Source organism: Drosophila serrata, unplaced genomic scaffold, assembly GCF_035046125.1.
Source record: "Drosophila serrata isolate PLE 108 unplaced genomic scaffold, ASM3504612v1 contig_318, whole genome shotgun sequence".
NCBI classification, from domain to species: domain Eukaryota; kingdom Metazoa; phylum Arthropoda; class Insecta; order Diptera; family Drosophilidae; genus Drosophila; species Drosophila serrata.
In genome coordinates this window covers 37,589-58,177 of record NW_028257216.1, presented here as the reverse complement: position 1 = coordinate 58,177, position 20,589 = coordinate 37,589, and the positions used below count along the sequence as shown (strand labels likewise).

At 45.8% G+C, this 20,589-nt stretch overlaps 1 pseudogene; it reads right to left on the bottom strand.

Moving 5' to 3' along the window:
• LOC147642960 (uncharacterized) overlaps positions 1-20,223 on the bottom strand; it is a 44,549-nt pseudogene extending 24,326 nt beyond the window's left edge.
• Positions 20,224-20,589: the final 366 nt, after the last annotated feature.

Sequence of the window (20,589 nt, the reverse complement as noted above, 5' to 3'; positions counted from 1 at the left end):
GAGCGCGCCTCAGGCCGTTCAAGCGCCCGCAAGCATTCACGTCCCAAATTCTACCGGCTGTCGTGTGCCACCCGTGGATACTGAAGTCTTTACAGGCGACTATCTTCGGTGGCCCACCTTTAGGGACCTTTTCACGGCGATCTATATAAACAATGCGCGACTTACGCCGGTGGAACAATTGTTCCACTTGTTGTCCAAAACGAGTGGCGATGCGCATGCCATTGTTTCCAAGGCACCACTAACCATCGAAGGTTTCAGCTCAGCGTGGCAAAATCTTTCGACAAGTTTCGAGAATAGGAGGTTGCTTGTCAATAGTCAGTTTATAATTCTCTTTAACATCCAGGGTGTGCCCCAAGAGTCCGGAAGCGCTTTAAAGGAGCTACAAGGCACTATACAGAGTTGCCTGACTGCTTTAGAGATGTCATCCATCCAGGTCGAAGCTTGGGACTGTCTCCTTGTGTATATGGTGTCGTCAAAACTTCCCAAGCTCACACTTTCCATGTGGGAGCAGTCGATCCATAACAAGGCGGAAATTCCTACCTGGAAGGTAGTCCGATGTTCGTCGCGAACGAAGCCCGGGTGGCTTCGGCGCCCAAAGGGTGTGATCTGTGTTCAAAGGAAAATCACCCTGTGCGGATATGCCCACGTTACTTAGAAATGGACGTTAATGGGCGGTCAGACTACATAAAGAGGAAGCAGCTTTGCTTAAATTGCTTTGCTCGATGCCATCAACAGCGAGAGTGTACCAGTCCGCATAGCTGTTTTACGTGCCACAGCCGGCATCATTCCTTGTTACATCGTAGCAATCCTTTTACAGGTTCTTCAAGTTCTGGGGGGCCGTCAGGTCACCACCCACCACTTCTGCAGCAGGTGCGGTACCCCCCGAAGATTCCTCGGATGTGCAGGTGTGTTTCGCGTCCGGTTCAAGGGCCGTCCTACTAGGCACGGCCATCGTAAACATATGTCATCTGGGCTGTGATTTTCAAGCGCGTGCGCTTATCGACTCCGGTTCCGAGGCGACCTTTGTCACGGAGCGGCTTTTCAACCTCATCAAACCTCCATTTTAAACGATCCAGGCCCAAGTCTCGCAGTTGCGGGAAATATGTGGTGATACTGCCATTTCGTGACCCTGATCACGTAGGAGCGGGGTTGGCACATTCCAGATCCTTCGCGCTGTCTCAGTTCCTGCGGAATAAGCAACGCTTGAGGAAGGATCCGTCACTCAAGCCACGGTATGAGGCCGTTATCCGAGAGTACCTGGATCTAGGGCACATGATCGAAGTTCCAGCCACGAATCATGTTGCCAGCTATTATCTCCCACACCATGCGGTTTTCAAGCCCGAGAGCACGACGACGAAGGTGCGTGTCGTGTTCAATGCATCCAGTCCGTCCGCAAACGGGACCAGCTTGAACGACATCCTTCACGCGGGTCCAGTTCTACAGTCCGATTTGACAATCCAAATTCTAAAGTGGCGGTACTTTCGGTACGTTTTCAATGCCGACATTGAGAAGATGTACCCTCAAATTTGGGTTGATCCGAGCCATACCTCGTTCCAACGCATCCTATTTCGAAATCCAGAGGGAGAAATCCGAGATTACGAGCCAAAGACGGTCACCTTCGGAGTCAATTACGCCCCATTTCTGGCGATCCGAGTCCTGCAACAGCTCGCAGATGACGAAGAAGAGAGGTATCCGCAGGCGAGCCATATTATTCGAAATTACATGTACGTGGACGATGTCCTAGCCGGAGCAGACTCCAAGCGAGAAGCTGAGCTGGCTATTTAAGAGTTGGATAAGGCTCCGAGCTCGGCAGGGTTTCCTCTACGGAAATGGACAGCCAATAGCCGAGCAATTTTGACAAATATCCCGAGTGAGCATCTCCTACGGCGAAAACGTTGGGGGTGCGCTGGAAGGCAACATCCGATGAGTTTTTCTTTGTTCCGCCTGAACTGTCCTCTGACGCGCCCCTTACGAAGCGACGGGTCCTGTCCCAAATTGCAAATTTATTCGATCCAGCAGGCTGGCTTGCCCCCTTTATTGTCCGATCTAAGATGTTCATGCAGGACATCTGGCTCCAGGATCTAGGGTGGGGCGTTCTCCCCCAGGAATCAGCTCAAAAATGGACCGAATTTCTTGAAAGTTATTCCTCGCTCGGTCAGATCCGCATTCCGCGTTGGGTCCTATTCCGGCCAGGACTGAGGGTAGAGCATCATGGGTTCCGTGATGCGTCGCAAAAGGCGTATGGTGCGGCCATCTATGTCCGCGTTGAAGTTGGGTCTACGATAATGGTCAATCTGCTCACGGCAAAGACGAGAGTGGCACCGGTGAAAACGGTGTCGCTCCCGAGGCTAGAATTATGTGGAGCCTTGCTGCTGTCCGAAATGGCCGCCTCTATTCTTCCAAAGATGCCCGGGTCCACTGCAGACTTGCACTGTTGGACTGATTCGACGATCGTGTTGGCATGGCTAAGCAAGCCAGCGTGTCATTGGACAACATTCGTCGCTAATCGGGTGACCAAAATTACGCAGTCCACAGATGCGAAAAGGTGGGCACATGTTCGCTCCGAACAGAACCCTGCCGATCTCGCAAGCAGGGGAGTGTCGCTTAGAGACCTTGCCGACAGTCAGCTGTGGTGGCACGGTCCGGCCTGGTTGCGTGTGCCCCGCTCTGAATGGCCATCGTCAGGCGGCGAGTCGCCCGAAAGTGACCTTGAGAAACGAGCGGTCAAGGTCCATGTCGCGGAGGTACTCCCAGAGGACATTGTCGAGCGATTCTCCAAGCTCGACAAGGCATTGCGAGTTTTCGCATACGTATATCGTTTCATTCAACGGTCGCGACGAATAACGGGTCCCTGTGAAGAGCAGCTGTCCAACGATGAGATCGCCGCAGCCAAACGGCAAAACGGCTCCTAATTTCCACGTCCCAACGTCGATATTTCCCGCTAGAATACGCCTGCCTGAGGTAAAAACGTTCAGTTCAACCATCCAGTTCCATCAAGAATATTAATCCCTTTCTGGATTATCATGGTCTCATAAGAGCTTGCAGGTGGGTGACGTCCTCCGAGGTCCTCCAATACGATGAACGGCATCCGGTCATTCTTCCGTACAATTGTCATTTTGCACGTACATTTTACGCACCGGATAACGCTGCATGGCGGTAATCAACTGATGGTCCGGCTGATCCGTGCGAATTTTTGGATACCCCGGGTAAAGAATCTGTTCAAGTCCGTAATCTTCTCCTGCAAGGTATGCGTGATCCACAAAAGGAAACTACAGACCCAGCTCATGGGTGAACTGCCCAAGGAGCGGACATCTTTTTCGCGTCCATTTACATATACAGGCATGGATTATGCGGGCCCTTTCGATATTAAGAACTACACCCGACGAGCCTGTCTCGTTACGAAAGGGTATGTGCTAGTGTTTGTGTGTTTTTCTACAAAGGCAATCCATCTGGTACCCACATCCGACCTAACTACCGAGAAATTTCTCGCAGCCTTCTCGCGTTTTGTGTCCCGGAGAGGGTGTCCGCGCCAAGTTCAGTCGGACAATGGGAAAACCTTTGTTGGGGCAGCCGTGGTGTTGTCCAGGGAATTTCTGCTGGCATTGAAGGAATCAGTGACGAGTGCCTATAGTCACCAGCAGATTTTGTGGCAGTTTATTCCTCCGGGAGCGCCCCATATGGGGGGTTTGTGGGAAGCTGGAGTCAAGAGCTTCAAAACCCTGTTTTATAAGTCCCCAGCCACTCGAAAATATACTTTCGAAGAGCTTTCCACGCTTCTCGCCAAGGTCGAGGCCTGCCTGAATTCGCGGCCAATCGCTCCAATGTCCGAGGACCCCACAGATTTGCTGGCACTCACGCCGGGGCATTTTCTTGTCGGGGGGGCCCCTCCTCGCCATCGCAGAACCTGAAATAAAGGGTGCCACGACTTCTATAATCAACCGGTGGCAGCACCTTAAGGCTATCCATCAGCAATTTCGTCTGCGGTGGAAAGAGGAGTACCTCAAGGAGCTCCATAAACGCAATAAGTGGCAAACACCCAGTGCCGTCGAGCAGAGCAGACGAACTCGAGGTATAAATTCCTACCGCTGCCGAGTCTGCCATGGAGTTCATCCGCTACGGAAGTGTCGCCGTTTTCTTCGGCTGAGTGTGGAGAAGAGGCTCCGCGCTGTGCTCGCCAACCGCTACTGTGCGAATTGTCTGGCTCACGAGCACTCCGATGGAGTGTGCCGCCGGGGTGATCTTTGCAAGGTGTGCCAGCAGGATCACCATACATTGTTGCACATGCACGAGCGTCCGGCACCTCGCCGACAGTCACATCGACCGGCGTCTCCGTCCTCTCGGCGTTCGTCTACCACGCCCCGGCCCACGTTCACCGCACGTGAGTCTCCTATTCAAGATTGAGCCGCACGTGCGTGTCCGCACTCCAATCCGTGCGCTTAGCGAGACCGTGCGGGCTCAGTTTCGAGACATCACATTGGCGGATGACCGTTTTTATCTCCCGGCGACAATCTCCGTGGTCCTTGGTGCGGACGTGTATCCGTAGGTGATGCAGCCAGGTTTCCTCAAGGTACCTGACGGACTACCGGTAGCCCAAAGCACAGTGTTTGGCTGGGTCCTGTCCGGAGTCTGCCACCAGTCATGAGGAGCAGCGGACCAAGTTGCAACCCGTATGGTTACAAGGGGGGCAGGAATATTCAGGTCAGGAGCCACTGTACGGCCGCCGGGCAGAGCGGGTCGAAGAGCACCGCTCTTAGCAATCCGATCTTACTCTGTTAAGCTAGGTTCGGGACCACGATATGCCGATCGGCGTTGTACTCCCGCTCTCGTTTTTTTCCTAAAGCTCTGTAAGCATGAGCGCGGAGTTATTTCTGTAAGCTAGGTTTAAGAGTTACTTATATGAAGTCGAATAGAACAGACGTGCGTCTCACCACCACCTCCAACGAAATTCAATTCCGTTCACGGGCCTGTTGTGCGAGCAATTTACTTCAATTTTCTACTCCGGATCTTGAGCAGCCGGCCCCAGCTACACAAAAAAAGATTCTAAATTCAACATGCGTGAACTCATATTGGCCGTTATGAGTTCCAATGCTGTAAATTTTCTTGAATCTTTATCAATCGGCACATGAAAAAATCCATTCATCATATCGAGAGTGGTAAAAATATTCGATCCATGTAACCTATCCAGTACATCGTCAATTAAGGTCATCGGAAAGTTGTCTAATTTGTTTTTTTTGGTTAAGTTTCCGATAGTCGCATCAAAATCTTTTTGATCCAGTCTTTTTTGAAACCAATACAGGCGATGCATACTCTAAGCAACTTGGTATAATTATTCCGTCTGAAAGCCATTCCTGCACCTGCTTATCTATGAAGCATTTAATCTCGTATGAAGAGGGCGTTGGTATACTGGAATATCATCTTCTAATCCGATCTTCATATTAACTGGAGACGTTTGTGACTTGGTTGGCTTGTAATCTTTAACGAGATCTTCTACTTTCAGCTTCTGACTTCTTTCCAGGTGAGATAAATCGATCTTGTCAAGAACGGAGACTTCATCGATCATTTCATTCCTTTAAATGCCGTAGCGAAGTCGCTTTCTTTTGTCTTAAATACGACTCCTTCCAGACTGAACATCACATCAATAGACTGTAGCACATCATTTTCTACAATGGCTGCGTATTCCAACTCATTCTGTTTGACTACATGAAAAGTTGTGGTAAAGCATACGCCATCTGCTTGAAGACTGACATCGAAGCATCCGATCGTTTTAGCTCACTCTTGCCGATACCTTTAAGATGTTTTACTACGGACTTGAGTTTTAAACCTTCAAAACTTTTGAACTTTCTTCCCTCATTAGACACAAATCGCATCCTGAATCAATCATTGCTACAAAAGTCAAACCTTCAGCTTCTATCTTTTTATAGATTGACCCTTTCCCAGCATTAACGTCAAGAACATTTGCCTGCTCATTTTTAGCGATGATATTATTTTTCTTCTGCATGCAGTTCTTAGAGATGTTCCCTTTCTGCTTGCAATGATAGCAAACTATCTCTCCCTTGCAGTCCTTGGCAATATGGCCTTCTTCGTTGCACTTAAAGCATTTTCTCTGGGTGTGACTCTGTTCATGTTTTACTGTCACCTCTTTATTTAAAAGTTTCCTTACTATTTCCTTTTCCTTTTTATCTTTTCGTAAATAGATATTTCATCTTTAAACTCCCTGACAGTTTTGGCGCGATACAGCCCTGCCGTATTTAACTTGCCATCTGGTATGCCCTCAATAACATACGAAACTAAACTTTCCTCATCAAGACTAATCGACTTGCTGATCTCCATCATGCTGTACCAATACTCGATACATGTCTCCTTTGGTTGTTTCCCTTAGATTCTTATGTATCTCAGCTGAGCATAGTTTTTACCGAACTCTTCAATTAACGCTTGCCTTAACCACTAAGCAAGAAACACATAGAGGTGTCAAACAGTACCAAAAAGTACTATCACAAAAACGGCTGAGCCTGGAACCCCAGAGCACCCGAACGATATGTCTAGAACCCCAGAGTGCCTTCGGCTTTTTCGAGTTCGAAGCAGTCGTTCGAAACCGAGCACAACAAGAATTCACTTTTCAGTGGCAGATCGACCGTGGAAGGATGAGCAGGGGTGCGTTTCTTTGCGCTGTGCTCTCGTTTCTGTGTATATGTGTATATGTGTACAAGCGCTCACACGTTTGTATGCGTGTTCAAATTTCAGCATGCAGAGTCTTTTTCAAAGATTTTGGACGACCACAACCAGTGGGCCGAAGCGGCGGCTCACTTGCTTATGACGTCACAGCAATACTTAGCGGCTAGCGCTTGCATTGGGGGACAAATTATTTAAGTTATTTCACTATAATTACTACTTATTTTAATTTAAGTTTCTTTTCTGACTATATTTCCCAAAAGGCATTTTGTTGATGAATCATCGATGAATTGTTCATGAATTTGTTAATGAATTGTTGATGAATCATCGATGAATTGTTAATGCATTTTTTGTTAATACTTTTTGGTACTGTTTGACACCTCTATGTGTTTCTTGCTTAGTGCCTTAACTCAACCCAACCCCTAATTCTGTTGCTGCTTTTGATATAAAGCTTAGCTGCTCCACTCAAAAGTTGTTTTGCATAAATAAATTATCCCAGCCTACAGTTACTGCAACGTCCTCGAACTCAGACAACCAATGATTAACGTCTTCGTGATCTAAACCAGAGAATGATGAAATACTGTCCTGGACATCGCGTAGGGTGAATCTTGAACTAACATTCAAACTAGCTTCTTGATAGTTGGATGAACCGGAAAAACTCACTGCATCTTCATCCGCCTCACCGCCCACATCTATGCCATAGTGATCAAATAATCTATCCTGCAATGCGCTCTTTCGATCATTCGTATTCAAACCTAATTCCGTTAATGTTTCTCTTAAAAGAGGCACAGTCAAGCGGAGAATCGTTCTAGCATCCGTGTTAGTACGTAAGCCGATTACAAATAATTAAAAATCTTAAATTATATATTTAGACTTCAAAAGTTCATAACAAACAATGCGATTAAGTGACACCGGCTCTCGCTCACCCACAGCCAGTGATTATGACTCGCTTCCGCCGCTCTTCTCGTCTTCTTCAATGTCGTGGTAGTAATGCCCTCCTGTGTTGCGAAATTCGTCTTTTCCGCAACCTCTACTAGCTTTACGTTCCTTTCTTGCCTTAGTGTAGTCAGCTATCCTGCGCTCGTCGGTACTGCTGCTCTGCGTTACGAAATTCGTCGTTGGTCTCCTTTTCGAAATGCACGTTTTGTGGTGCTCTTCAGGCCGTATTCGCCGGTGATCAATCTCTTAGATCTTTTTGTTGCTCTTCGATGCAGATGTCACCACGGAAAATTCTTCTTCAAGCACGTCTTCAAAGTGTCCAAGTTCTTTTCATGTAGGTCGAAAGAGTTTCCTTAGGTCTCAACGTTGATCTTGCGTCGTCGTTAAAATTTTCGCCTTCCGCCAATTATGTTTCTTTCAAAGGGTCTCTTCTGGCTACCTGCGGCGTCTTCGAGAAGTTTTGCAGAACTCGCTTGCTTCGTTTCGTCGTGTTTGATTTCTGTCATACGTCAGTTCCTCTGTTTCGTCGTTCTCTAGGAATCTCTCACACACTATGGTTTTCGTATGTGTGGTGCGAAATTTTGCGTTTTTAGCCTTCCACTACATGCAGGAATTCACTTTCTCAGTTTGAAAATGCTTCTTCGATGACACTTTTCAATAGTTTTTCTCATCCGATAAAATAAAATTCTCCTGATCTCGTCAGAATTTTCCTCCGCTGTAGTAGTTTTCCATTAAGTATTTGTATTATTTTTTTTAATTGGACTTATCCCGGTTGAGCCCCCATTAATTTGTAGGGATATTAAAAATTTTGTTTTTTGATTTGGGTAAAGTTCACACATTAATAGACTTTTTTCTAAACGGAAAATTTCGGCTTTCGCAACTCGACTGGTCTCTTTCAGGTATTTGCAACAACTGACTCGGAATTGAATAAGAGGGTTTGATTTTTGAATGAAAGAAAGGGTGGTGGCAAGAACTCTGATTTCTGGAACGGGATAGCAATACTACGAAATCTGGATGATGCAATCTTGGCGGTTGTGGTGAACTCCGAAACAGTGTATGCACCCATCTTTTTTTAGGTTTCCAAGTATCCTAACTTCTTCCAATGCCACATATGTATGTATATGTAAAAGTCTGTAGTGCCTTAAGTGAAAGATCTACTTGTAAATGCTACATATGTGACCCAAAGCCGAACGAATTGAATGATTTGAAGAAATGCTTAAAAAAAATTCTCAACGAAAATTTCGAATTTGGGTTGTCTCCATTGCACTCGTATATTCGGTTTTTTGAATATTTCTTCCATTTAGATGGCATTTAAGAACTCGGGGAATATGAGTAGTAAGAAAGCCGATTTTCGGGACCTTTGATGTCTCCAAAAAGGGTAATAAAAATTCAATGTATGGGTTAGTTATCAACAATTTAATTGCTTTGAGTCATAAATATGCAATTAATGAGGGTAAGCTCTGTCAATGGATGGGGTAATAAAGATGAAATTAATTAGGGTCAGTGTATGTAAAGGACACTTGTGAACAAGTGTTCAAGCGCCCGGCCGAGGATGTGGATACGAATGCGAAAGGGAGGGAGCGATCCTGGAGCGTACGTTCCCACGACCCCTCACTTAAAAAGGGACGGGGGAGGCAATTGAAAAGGTCGCACCGCAGCGATCCTGGACCGCATCGATCCCGTTCACGCACGTGGACGTTGACCCACGATCCTCACTTAAAAAGGGACCGGGGTGGAATTAAAGAAGGCTGCTAGACTCGTAACGGAAAATCCCACGCTCTGCTCGATCCTGGAGCGCACTTGGACGATCACCCACGATTCTCACTTAAGGGGGTAGACCACCCTGACATTTTTTTTTAAATCTGATTTTTTTACTTAATCTTGATGCCGATATTCTTACGGCCATTTTAAGACATTGGGCCTAAAAATATCTCATTACATGTGGATTCTACAGCCATTAGAAGTGAGCGCTGCCGGTATACCTTAGAGTACTTTCTTTATCTTTTTTTGCGTTTTTCTCAAAACTACGTTTTTTAAAACGGTGTACATGATTTCCCAAAAACTGCTGGACCGATTCTCTTCAAATTTTTTACACAGCTTCTCTATAAAGTCTTCTATGGCATGACGTAGGATTTTTTTTTATATAATTTTCTGTTTTAAAGTTATAAAATTTTAAATCAAAAATTTCGTTTGCTCAAAAAATGTTTTCCCAAAAACGGCTACGTCATGATATAGCCATACTTATATAGTTTATATATTTATATATATATTATTTATATAGTTTAAAAAATTATTGTTTTTGATGTGGTGTGCAGCATTTACACCATCCGACCATTCCCTAAAAAAAATTCATTTTGTGAATGGCTATATCTCCGCCGTTCCTATATATTTTTTTCTTTTAATAAGTATTTTTTAGTTTAACATATGTACTTTGATATACTAATAAATAAAAAGTTGTATTCTTAACAACTTTGTCAAAAGGAATATTTTTAAAAACCCTCAAATTTTCATGCGTTCAGGGTGGTCTACCCCCTTAAAAAAGGGACGGGGGTGGAATTGAAGAAGGGTACATGTGTTGTAACGGGAAAACCAAAGTACAAACATATGAATGACCCTCACCACGCGTGTGGGATTTTCCTGGTGAGATACAACATGGTTACACACACACACACACACACACATTCACAACATTCAACAGCCTTTCTTTCATCGACCAGAAGATGTACACTTCTTTGATATGGAATTGTGTCTTTTGAGTGATGGAGTGGTATATCTGAAAAATAAATGCTGAAAGAAGTCCCTATGTCCTTTTATATATATATATATATATATAAATATCATAAGCGATGTTCTAAATTAGCATACATTTTCATAATTTTTAATGATATTTAAGAACGAACACTAAAAAAACGGGCAGGCGCACGTATCGACACCATTGTTGGCATTATCATTCGCCCAACAGCAAGATGTGAAATGTTGTCCATGTATATTTGAAACCAGCTGTGTATCAGGCATCCTCTTATAGAAATATTTTAACGAGTCCTCCAGATATTCCAGGTGTTCGGGGAAAATTTTATTCTTATACATTTTCATGAAATTATTTATTCTAATCACAAGTTGATGTATGGTGAAAGAGGTTGTGGATTTGGTTTTGTTTTCTAGTCACATCAATGTTTATGGCTCCGTGGACGTCTACTTCCATTTTATGCTTAGTAAATCCAAATAATCGTCCAATTGATCGTTCGTGATTAAAATACTCTGTCTCTTTTTTAGTAACAACTTGAATATAAATATAAATATATTTTATTATATCTTCAAACTCATATGAACCCTTAGGTATTTCTATAACTTTGTTTCCAATATGAAAAAGATTATTCCCCTTATCCACATTCGTTAAAGAACTGAATGTATTAAAGTCGATTAGAGCACAATCATAATTACTTTTTAACTCAATTTGGGAATGTGTTTCCATTTAAAGGAATTGTTAGCGGTGTACTAATTATGATGCTTAGTCGTGAACCGTTTGTTTTTAAATAACTTCATTATACTTATATTATTATTCATTCGAATATAATAAACTTAGCGAATCCTTTTTTGTATTGTAGAGTTTTCATATCATCATCCTAGAGATTAATGGTAGGTTACAGTGGTGAGGCCCATTGCTGGGGCCTCCAATTAGAGCTAAGCTCCTTTTTGTTCCACTCCCTCTGTTGTTGTTATTCACTATCAGTACCATCCAGAGTCAGTAAGGAAACCTAGAATTGCTGAAACTTTCAGCTTTCCTATGTTTCCCAGTGATTCCATCTGGTAGGCATCCAAGTGGCGAAATCTGATGTGGTTTTGCGCTGGGCAGAAGATGTTCCGGTGTCTCTTGCTCTGTAGGTTGCTTACAGCTTCTACAGATTGCATTATATGGCAGTCCCAACTTCATTGCGTGCGAACCGATCGCCCAATGTCCCGTTGGGAGTGCCGTGAACCTGCTGATATCCCGCTAGCTTTTGGATAGCAGTTGAATGGTTCGTTTCTTGTCGTACCTCGGCCAACATTCCCTTGACCTTCTGCGACGCTCTTACTTTACCATTCTTTATTAGCTATCTGCCTAAAGTGGTCATGGATCCTTGTCTGGATCGCGTTTAGGGAGATCGGTAATTCGAAGTCAGAACTTAGCACTGCCGTGCCTGCACGGGCTAGTTCGCCTGCCTTCCCATTTCCTGGTTTCTCGTTGTGTCCCGGTACCCATTTTACTTGTACCTTATTTTTGTCGGCAAGTCTATTAAGGGCCTTCTTGCATTCTGCCACTAGTCGTGAGTTCGTTTTCACGACAGCTAGGGATTTTATAGCCGCTTGGCTATCCGAGTAGATTCGAACTCTTTTGCCCCTGAGGTCCTGCCTTACGGAAAGTTCGACTGCTTCGCTTATGGCTAGTAACTCAGCCTGAAAGACCGTCGCTGAGTTAGAGAGATTGAAAGCCTGTTCAATTCTACAATTTTCAGCGAAGATCCCAGCCCCTACGCCGCAGCTCATTTTTGAGCCATCGGTGTAGAGGGACACCTCGTTCTCCACTACTACTCTGCCCCTACTCCAGTCTTCTCTTGATGGGTATGATGTCGAGAATGCATTCCCGATTTTCATTTCCGCGATCATGTATTCGGTCTTAACGTCTGTGTTAATACCGCTGTTTCCAAGGATCTTGCCGTGCCCGGCGCCGTAGTCCCTCCACCAAATGCTCACCTTTAGTCTTACTGCGCTCTGTGCTGCAGTATCCTTCACGAACAGCTCTATCGGCATTATATCCAGGATAGCGTTGAGAGCAGCCGCGGGGCATGAGCGCATTGCACCCACTGCCCCCGCACTCGCTGCCCGTTGCATCCGTGTCAGCTTCGTTCTGTTGTAAGCCCAAGTTAGTGCCGGCCGCCATACTAGGGCTCCGTATGTTAGAATTGGCCGTACCACTGCAGTGTAAAGCCACAGTCCGCGTGAGGTGAGTGCCACTCAATTCGGCTGTGAACGTCCTGCTCTTTAGCATGACCCCGATCCACTCTCTGATGCCTCTCTCAATACCTAACAAGTTGAGGGAGCCCAGGATGAGTCGAGGTTCACGTTATTGAACGCGCCTTCGATGTCTAGGAAGGCTGCCATCGTGTATTGTTTGTGTTGTAATGTCTTCTCGACATGATGTACAACTACGTGTAGCGCTATTTCTGTTGATTTTCCTCTGCGGTACGCATGCTGTGCATCCGAGAGTTGATGTCCCTCTAGAGACTCCCGGATGTGGACGTCAAGCAGTCTCTCTAGTGTCTTCAGGGCGAAGGAGGTGAGACTTATCGGTCTATAATCCTTTGCTAGGATATGCCCCCTTCTGCCCGGTTTCGGTATAAAAATGACTTTAGCCTCCCTCCACAGCAGTGGGATGTGCGTCAGTCTTAAACAAGCTTCGTAAATGGCTTTTAGCCATTTGCAAATGCTATCCTTGGCTGAATGTAGCATTGCCGGTATTAAGCCGTCTGGGCCCGGGCTTTTATACTTATCGAAAGATTCTATTGCCCACTGAATTCACTCAGTGGTAATGATGTCTTTCGTAGGTGTGTCCATTTGAGTGTTCGTTCCCTCCTCGGGTTCCGAGCTCACTCTTAGGCTTCCTGGGAAGTGGGTGTCGACTAGTAGCTCTAGAGGCTCCTCAATTGTCGTAGTAGCAGAGCCGTCTGCTCTGTTGATCAAGGTCCTCGCCGTGTCCTTTATGCCTTCTAGTGACTCGCAGTAGTTTTGCCAGGAATCTTTCTTGGCCTTGTATACTGCCTTCTTGTAAATTTTTTGTGCCTCTTTGTATGTTCCCCAATCCCGGGTTACATAGCTGTGGTTAAAGGACTTTCTCGCGCTCTTCCTGAGCTCGCTTAATTCCTTTGTCCACCACGGTGGGTATTGCATCTTCGAGAATGTTAGCTTACATCTCTCTTTGAAGGAGTTGTTCAGAATATTTGTTAGGTCCTTATCCTCCTTGTCGAGTGCCTTTGCAGTGGATATAGTCTTGATCCTTCTGCCGTTTACTTTAGATTGAACAATTTCGCTGCAATTGTTCCAATCCGTCTTACGGGGGTTTCTTCTTGGCACCTGTTTCTTAACTGGTGTCGTTATTTTAAAGAAAATGTATCTGTGGTCTGAGAAGGAGTGCTCTGTTGATACCCTCCAATTCTCGACCCTGTAATTATTTTGTTCTATATGCAAGGTGAGGTCTAACACCTCTTCCAAACCTTGAAATTTTTCCGTGCTCGGAAAGATGAAGGTCGGCGTATTACCCTTATTACATATCGTAACATTCCTACAAATAACATTTTCAAAGAGTGACTCACCTCTTTCGTTAGTCTCCGAACTCCCCGAGAGCGTGTGCCTCGCATTCGCATCACACCCGAGCACATAGGTCGTCTTCATCATTTCCGCCCATTGCAGCAGCTTGACTACCGACTCAGGCGGGGCCGGCTCGTCATGGGCCATGTACGCAGATGATAGGGTGACTCCGCTCCCATCCGCCGTCACGAATCTGGCCACTGTTAGGTCAGGTGTGCTGAGATTGGGACAGAGAAGAGCATTAAAATGATTTTTGATTACTGTTTATGGGGAAGACAACAAATTTGCCACCCTTTAGCAATAATTACAACGCACGAATAGGTTAATTAAATGCTGTGAATATTTTCGTTCACTTCTCTGGTCGGAGCTGCAACTAACTACCGACTTATTGAATTCAACATATATAATCTTAAAATGTAGCTTAGCATAGATAAGGCGACAGAAGAAGAAGAGAGAGTGAAATAGATAAACAAAGAGAAGAGCTAAGAGCGCAGCAGGTGCAGTCATACACCCATGCGCGCATGATTAGGCGCTAGCGGTCTGCTCTGAACGGAATGGAAATAAGGCTGCTGGCTTTCCTACGGCGGCAAGTGTGCCACCATCAAAATGATTCGTAGGATCCTTGACGACGGCAGCCGAGACAGACTGAGGAGTTGACGCACTCGGCACCCCTCCAGACACGATCCAACCAAGTTTAGTGTTCTGAACGGTTGGCAACTCGCTACCCAAATGCATTTGTCCCGTAGCCATTATTTTAAAGAAGAGTCCAGCACCAAATTTAAGATCTATTCGATCTGATTGATTGAAGTGAGGATCAGCGAGCGATATATTTTCCGGAATTTTCCATGATACTGCGTTTATATCGAAATGGGGGTGATAATCAGCGATACCGTTCGTTACAACCGCGGAGAATGAGGCAAGATAGCTTGCATCCCGGGATTGCGCTACAATGTCGACTGCTTTATTGGAATTCAGAAATTAAGTTGATTCGCTAGACGAGACGTTATGAAATTTATCTGAGACGCCGAGTCCAAGATTGCTTGGCAAGGCATAAATTCTCCAGCCTTATTTCTCACATAGATAATAGCGGTTGGAAGCAACACGTAATCAAAAGGCAAAATATCTGTGGGGCTTGGTGGAGGGTTCGATGAACGGTGATTAGGTTGGGATGATGAATGCGATGATGAATGTGATGATGCTAATGCTGATGAAAATGATGTTGATGGCTGAGAGTTGGGAAATGGATCGGATGATAGAGATGAGGCGGTGGATGGTACAGATGGGTCCTGATTAAAATGCAACAATGAGTGGTGCTTCATATGACAGTTTCTGCAGTGCGTTGACTTGCATTGCTGCAAACTATGCCCCTTGCGCAAATAGTTGAGGCACAGGTGCAACTTCTGTGCTTCTCTAAATCAAAGATTCGGGCTCAAATTTAGAAATCGAGAGCATTTTGGCAAATAATGATCCCTCGCATCACACAACGTACATAGGGGAAGATTTGAGCTACCAACTGATGCAATGAAGCTATACCCATGCAGGGCTTTTCCCACCTGCCGGCTTGGTGTTTGCGTTACCAAGGCTTGATCCGATTTTTCCATAATCCTACACCTCCTTTGCAAGAACGACTCCATAGCATCCCACGTAGCTAGGTTGTTGATGGACAAATCCTCTTCCCATTTCCGAGTCCTCTGATCGAGCTTTCGTGCGACGATGTGAATCAGTAATCCGTCCAAGATTTGTTGCGTAGTGGCCAGCGTACGGATTGCTCGCAGATGCGAATTCATGCAATCGCTTAACTCCCGAAGACCCTTGGCTGATCCCTTCTCGACACCTTTTAAACCAAATATTGCCTGCACGTGTGCCTGAAAATGTAGAACCTTATTATCAAATCGATTTTTGAGTAAGTTTAAAGCCTTTTCGTAATTGGCATTCGAGGGCTCAAACCCTGGTCTTTAGAGCCACGCCGCCTAAACTGGACCTAAAATATTGTAATTTTTCAATATCACTTAGCTCTTCGTCGTTTCCGATGACCGTGCTGAACGTTGCAATAAAATCCGGCCAATCAGAGTAGGATCCATGGAACCGAGCTATCTCCAAAATTGGCAACCGAAGCTTCCTAGATCGGAAAGAAAGATCCGGATGATTAAAATTGTCTATGGAAGTTGAATTTGCAGCGGTCGCAGCCGGCAATTGAGATTTGCGAAGCGCCGCTAAACCTCGATTTATCTTCGCCTTCACATCCATGAACGCCGTGGAGAACTCAATCCGATGGTCGCTTGCTATCTCCGAAAAGTCCAATTTTTCCAGCGAAATCTGTGCGGAATCAAAGGCCACGTTTAATGCATTAATCCACTCCAGCCGCGCCAGAAAATCAGCTTCATCAAACTGATCTACAGTTTCCGGATTTATGTTATAACTAGCTGTACCCTGCCACGTTTCTCTGTGGCATATTGTGGTTAAGAGGGCACTTCTGAATACATAAAGGTTATGACAAAAGCATCTTCCTGTCATAAGGTGAAAAAGGCGGTCAGAGTTGTCGTAGGCGGATTCAGGACTCTTTCTTGCACATTTAGTTCTGTGAAATAGATACGTTGACCATTCTCCAAATTCACTGCCAAGTGAACTTCAGCTAGATAGCGTTCATGAATTGGGAACGAAAAAAATTCTCCATGCAGCCTCGTTGCTGCTTATGTATCTTCCAGCCTGGTATTGAGAGGTTTCATCGACAACTCGTACTGCATTGCTGTCACCATTTTCTGCCTGAACACCAAAAACTGCCATATCGCTGCCTTTATTCACGTACTTGCAGTTATATTTAATCGATTTTACGGAATTGCAATATTCTACGTTGATGTGCGCTTTGTATGATTTTGACAATAGTGGTGAGTATGGAACCACCCAACGATTGTCTACCTCAATATCACAAATTCTCATGTTTAAAGTTGCCGAAGTCCCTCCATCTTCAGTTGACCGTCTCCTATACAGAGGATATCCATCGTCCCCTGTTACGGTGTTGGCTGTAAATGCTCGAGGATATCGCTTGGAACACTTCCCGCCTACCATTCATGGTAAACATGGGTTGAGGGTACCACAAGGGCCATGGATCATGTTCTTGATGACAACTTCATGCAAATCCGTATCAACCTCGGCCCGTGGAATCTCAGCGCATATAACATCGTCGATTTCGTCTGGAGTAATTTTATCATACTGCCAAATCAGTATGTGCGCATGCGGCAATCCTCTCTTCTGCCATTCTACTGAATACATCCAGCACCGCACAGATCCAAAAACTCCATGTTTCACAATGAAATCCATCCGTGACTTGAGCTTTTGTCTGAAAACACGGGCTGTGATGTCATGCCTATCCCTATATGATTGTCCAGGAAATAACAGCTGTACTATCTCGTCCCAAGCTGGATTGCATGTGAAGGTGATAAATAAATCTGGACGGCCGTGGCAACGAACATATGCCATGGCATCTTGAGCATATCCATGCATGTGGCGTGGACTACCTATGTATGAGGATGGCAAAATCGTGAGCTTTCCAACGTTGGTTGTATTACGGTCATTCATAACAGCATCCCGCAAATTGATATATTCCACGGACCGAAGTTTCGTCTGATTCAATCGAAGGAGCCTGACAGTATATGCAGACCTGATGCATCCGGCCAATAACGACATTGCGATTCGAGCTGTAATCAACAATTGGATTATATCTGAATGCAAGACGATTGTATTGCAGGTTTTGATCTGCTGCAAGCTGTAAACGCACTTCAGCTACCCTTGCCCTGTCGCGTTCATTATTTTGAGAGTGAATCAAATCGATTGCTGCAGAACGCGACTGCCTAACTCTCAATCGTTTTCTCTCAAGCCTATCTGCTCGTCTTTCTGCTGATTCCTCGTTGTGCATCTACATTGCTTTCAGCCGCTCAGTCTCTCGGATGCAGGCCCGTTCTTCGTCAGTCATATTCGTAATCTTACGTCTGTTTGCTTCTGTATTGCGAGTACGACGACTCAAACTCGACTTCTTGGGTGGCATGACTTCGTTTCTCACTGAACCTGAACAAAAACATAAAATTTTTATCTCCAATTTCTTCTTTCAATATGTTTTTAATGTTTGACAGGAAATGCTTTGATTCAGCTGGCTGCCTGTAGAGGGCGCAGCAGTAGGGGCACGGGAAAACGCTAAAAAAATGGATATATTCGCAACCACAGATAAGCTATCAACATCAAAAGTAGACAATAACCGAGCTGGAACCTCAACGCATGTTGTGTAAAAATTTGGGCTTAAACGTTTTAGAGCTTTTCAAGTCTATGAAGGATTTAGACACGAATAGAGCATTTATATATATATAGATTCATCGAGCTCAATTGCCTCGAAAGGGATTGGGCCTTAGCTCGGTAGAAGTCCACGTCACTTGGCGGCTCATTTTGATGCTGAACCGAATTTTCCGTGTTAGACATCTTTATTTTCTCACCCGAAAAGAATTAATAAAGGGAAAATGTCTGACCGCTTTGGAATATAGGAACCCGTTTAGTTTTCACCGTGCAAATTAGAGGTTAATCAGCGTCACCGAGATGCAACGGAACCTCGACAATGTTGTTATTGTAATTGTCTGCGCTTATTTACGACGCTTAAATGCGATCCACCTTTCTATACAATGTTTGGCACAACACAGCTTTTGTTTAACAGCGCGATTAAACCGAAAACCAGCGGCCGGCTATATGCACTCAGCTTGTTGTGTACAAGGTATGTGTGTATGTGAGTTTGCTTGTGTGCCTATGACCGAATGCCAGTAAGCGACAGCGAAGCAATGCGATTTGTTTAAACGATATTAAACAACGAACACCGGGTTGGAGGCTCCGAACCAAAGAATCATGTCGGGGTCACCAAAATGTTTATGGGGAAGACAACAAATTTGCCACCCTTTAGCAATAATTACAATGCACGAATAGGTTAATTAAATGCTGTGTATATTTTCGTTCACTTCTCTGGTCGGAGCTGCAACTAACTACCGACTTATTGAATTCAACATATATAATCTTAAAATGTAGCTTAGCATAGATAAGGCGACAGAAGAAGAAGAGAGAGAGAAATAGATAAACAAAGAGAAGAGCTAAGAGCGCAGCAGGTGCAGCCATACACCCATGCGCGCATGATTAGGCGCTAGCGGTCTGGTCTAAACAATTACAATGCATGCTCTCGACCTACCATTCGAGTTTGTGCACAGTAGTGTGTATCCTTGGATTCTCAGTCCAGCGACTTGCCCGTCCCTGGTCCAAGGCTCCTGTATCAGACCGATGTCGATATCCCTCTGCCTTAGAAGGATCGTGAGATTAGCTGAAGCGTGCGAGCTGCGCTTCAGGTTAATCTGCACGATTCTCGACATCGATGTTGGTGGGGGTGGCGTCAGGGGTCGGCCAAGAAGACCTTAATCTTGGCCTTCCTGATGCCGTACCGGACCTTGTGGTCATTTGCCTCCAGCTGGGGCAGACAGCGCTGGTTAATCAGCAGGAGGAAAGGCTGGCTCGCCTTCATTTCCTGCTCTGCTCTGAGGATGGTCCAGTCTTCTGTATGGATGTCTGGGTTCTGGGCCTTCAGACAGGCAATCAACCTTGCATGGTAAGTTTGACCCTTTGGTAACCAGATGCGAGCTTTGGGTCTCCTTGGGATCTCCCTGGCATGGACTAGCCTAATCTTAAGGCTAGCCCATGTGTCGCTAATCTTAGCTACACACTCCGCCAGGAAGCTTCGGGAGAACCCGTCGTCGCACCTGATGACCCGGTGCCCTCTAACCACGTCTGAGGAGCCGATGGAGGTATGGGGCCGGTCGGCATGCTAACCAACCTGTCGGTCACCATGTCGGCCAACTTGGCCTCGATCTCCTCCCACTTCTCCGACAGCAGGCGACCGTCGTCATGGAGCTCGTACACCAGACACCAGACACCAGCCAGACTGTCTCTGGCGACCTCGCTAAATTTCTTTGCCTTGCTGACAGAGTTAGTCGCACGCGGCTTACCCAGTGGGTCCTTCGCTCTCTTAAGCGCGCTTTCGCTCACTTCCTGTGAGCGAATTCGCTTCGCCTTCGAGGGCTGGAACGCCGCCGGGTTCACCGCTTTGTACTGCTCATATTCCGCGATCTCCGCAAGGAATTTGGCCTTGTCCTCGGCATCCCGAGGGTCACTTTTGCCCTCAGCCCCGTTCTTGGCGATCTTGCCGAGAACGAAGCGGGCTCTGTTGACCCTCGCTCGTCTCTGATGGTGCGACATTTTCGCTATCTCTGAGGTGGTGCCCAGCTGAGCCCCACCTGTGTGTATAGATTGGGGAGTGCTACTCGCCCTCCCCTCGAATTGCGACTCTTCTTCGTCGGTCTCCGATGCAATGTGAGATGTAGTTACCAATCTTGGCCTCTGCATCTCCTTCTCGTCCTTCATTGACAGTTTTTGGGGTTTATCCTCTCCCGGGAGTTCCGAAGCTCGGTTCGTAGAAGTCATAACATATCATGAACGCCCGCTTTGCTCGACCTGGCAAGCGCAGCGGTCCAGAAGGGGTTTGAGCTTTGAAAACAGGTCGACCGCAGCTTCGCCCCAAAACTGCGGCAAGGCCACTTACGACCCAGGGTTGGTTGGCCCTGG